Source organism: Helobdella robusta, assembly GCF_000326865.2.
Source record: "Helobdella robusta unplaced genomic scaffold HELROscaffold_6, whole genome shotgun sequence".
Taxonomy (NCBI): Eukaryota; Metazoa; Annelida; class Clitellata; order Rhynchobdellida; family Glossiphoniidae; genus Helobdella; species Helobdella robusta.
In genome coordinates, this window is record NW_008705330.1 from 496,701 (window position 1) to 500,114 (window position 3,414).

Genomic DNA, 3,414 nt, shown 5'->3' on the forward strand with positions numbered 1-3,414 from the left:
ATAGATATGTATCTTGCATGTACATATATGTATTTATACTTTAACTATGTATCCGTAGGTCTGATGTGGAAACTCGTATCACACATATTCAACCGCAATAGTTGTATTCACAACGCATACACAGCAATATTATATATCTGGCGCACATGTCGTTCGTAATTAGTTTCACTAACGTTTCTCAACCATGTTAAAACTTTTATAAAATTTCTATATTTTAATTATTTTACTAAACATTTTATTTAAATTACATTATTTTATTTATATAATCTACATAAACTTTAGTTATTATGATATTTACAACAAGGTTAATTTATTTCACAATTTAATACATATTTTATTTTCTATATTTTCACATTTTACATTAGGCATTTACTTTAATTAAATTATATGTTTAAACAATATTTAGGCTCTGAAGATGGCATTACGCCGAAACAGCGCTGTTAGCTTTATTCCAGTTTTAGATAAATATGAACTCAAACAATACCGCCTCGTTGAATGTCTTATAAAGAAGTTAATTAATGCAAAATGGGCAAACAATTTCAATGAAATTTGCATATATATATATATAGATATATATATATATATATAAGTATATATATATATGTATATATATATATATTATGCAATTCTTTTTGGTCCTAAACATTCTCTATTTTCTACAAAAACTATTTGATTGGTCGATTGGACAAATTAGTCTTTCTAGGTGTAAAAATTTTAGCAACCTAAGTTGGAAAGAGCACACAACTAGCATATCAATCAAAGTATCTAAAAATCTAGGAATAATCTATAGACTAACTCTTACCGAAATGTGTATTACCTAATTTATACTATTCTCTTATTTATCCTTATTTCACTTATTGTATTGTTGTTTGGGGTCGTTACATTAAGCCTCATATTATTATCTTAAATACTTTTATATTCGTATTTATTATGACCTGAACAAATATGATCATATTTCAGATTGTTTATCGTTGTCTAATTTGTTGTCTATTCGTAAACTGTACGTTCCCAGATTATTATTATTCTTGTTTAATGTTATAGTTAAGAAGAAATTTGTTATGTTTAATTCATATTTAATTAAATCTTCTAAATATTGCAAAAGAACAACTCGGCACACTCCATTATACAATTGTAATGTCCCTCGTACTGCTTTATTTTCATCTTCAGTTTTTGTTTTTGGTTTAAAACTGTGGTCAAAATCACCGTGTTTAGTTTTACAAGTATCTTACTATGGACTATTTAAAAAATCGATTTTTGACTCAATTAAGAACATTTTTTTTACAGGATATGATTTAATTATTTCAATTATTTAAGTTATTTTATAAGGAAAACTACTAATATGAATTCAATTGTTTTGTTTAACTTGATAAATTTTGATGATCACTTTTGTTCTAAGTAATTTTAGCTCATTTTTGGTTAAATTTAACTTGTTTTCATTGGCTAGCTATACGATTTTATTTTCATTTATGTTGTTATTTTCATCTAGGTATATGTTTTTATTTGGTTTGGGTTGGGTGGCCGTACAAGCTCGTTTGAGCTTCTGTGTCTCCATGCTTTTTGCTGAATAAATTGAATTGAATATTGGAAAGAGTATTTTATATAGTATTGTATGAATTCTACCGCATTGTTGGCATTAATAATATTTAAAGTTTGTCTTTTCAATTTTCCTCACTAGAATTATTTTCTGGAAGTTGTTCAATTTGTTGAAAATAGAATTATCCAAGTTCGTCCGGAAAGTTTAATGAAACTGTTGTTATCCAAATTCATCATGCAGATAAGGCCATATTTCGATTTTTCATAAATCATCTTCAGTGCAGGTTTGGTTTATATAGTTTCTTTAAACAAAGCAAAGTTCTTTAGCAAAGTTTATTAGTTGGTGTCGTATTCTTCATCTTTTTTTCTTAACGGATGGCTACTTCGTTAAAATAAATTTCAGTTTCCTGTGTACATTTATTTTGTGGTTTTCTGCACAGAAAGTTATTTATTTCATTGCTCCTTCAGAACACAAAAAATTGAATTTTTGTGATAGCATCGATATGTATTGTTCTATATGACGTTTGTCTTCTGGGTTGCAGGAAACCTCGATAACTTTATTAATTGACTAATGAATGTTCGTGTTTGCCCATCAGTTGCACCAAATGTTTCCTTACATTCTTAATCGTTTTGACAATTGATATAATTTAATTTTCTTCTTTTTTAAATTCATTAAATTATATTCTTAATTTGTTTATTTCTGTTTGATTTTTGTGTTGGCCTATGGACGTTTGGATTAATTTTCATATAGTTATTTCTTAACCCAACTGACCAGAGGACCACAACGGAGCACTTACGGAGAAAAACAAATTAAGCTTAATTACAACTGAACAAAATGGCAAATAGAAAAATAAATGAAAAGATTTTAAATAAAAGTGTCATCATTTCTATCATTGTCGTTCAGATTTAAATGAATAGATAAGGCTAAACAATACTAGATAAATGGTAAAATAACGTACATTTTTTGATACAAAAGTTCAGAAAACCAAAAACAGTTATAATACGATCTTATCGATATATATATATATATATATATATATATATATATATAGCATTATATAACATACAACAACACAAAATGTTTTAAAACAATTTTGGTTGAATTAATAACAATTAAAAAGAAAAATAGTTAATTCAATTTATCACTCAACAGTTGGAAAATGTTTAAAAGTGATAGCAAATAATTTCGTCTTGAAAACTGCATAGGATGGAGACGATACCGCTTCTTTCGGCAGTATATTCCACATTCTGCTCTGACTGTTCTGTTGCAGAGAAAGTTTTTGATGATGTTGTTGTTGATGTTGGGTTCACACAGTCTACAACTATGACCGCGTGTTGACAGATATTTTGATGGGCAAAACTGGTCATTCAAATCAGTGACGGCAAGATTGTTTAATATTTTGTATTCGAGACCTAGATCAAAAATTATTCTGCGATGTTATAGTGTTTGAATTCCAGCAAGCTGTAGAGGAGATGAATAAGGAAGATGGCAAATTGAAAATATGAAAAAAAAAAATTAAAAAAAGTTAAAAGACGGTGAATATAAAACGCTTCATGGTAGATATTATTTATGAAAAAAGTGAGACAGTGAGACTGACTGACCTAGCATGACAGCACACAACATGTTACATACATTTTCTGTTAAAATCTACTCCGCAAATATTAATGCGTTTGTGTAAGTGATTCAGATGAATGAATTTGCTATTCGTTTCGTAATTGTGATTCGTGCGTTTACACAAGGAGCGCCTTAAGACTCCATCTCAATTTATCACGCAGGCTATTGAATCAATTGTATGCTAATATATAATTCGTTCTGACTGATTTAAACGTGTAAATAATGCACAAGTTTTTTTGTGGCGTGATGGACGAGGAACACATCCC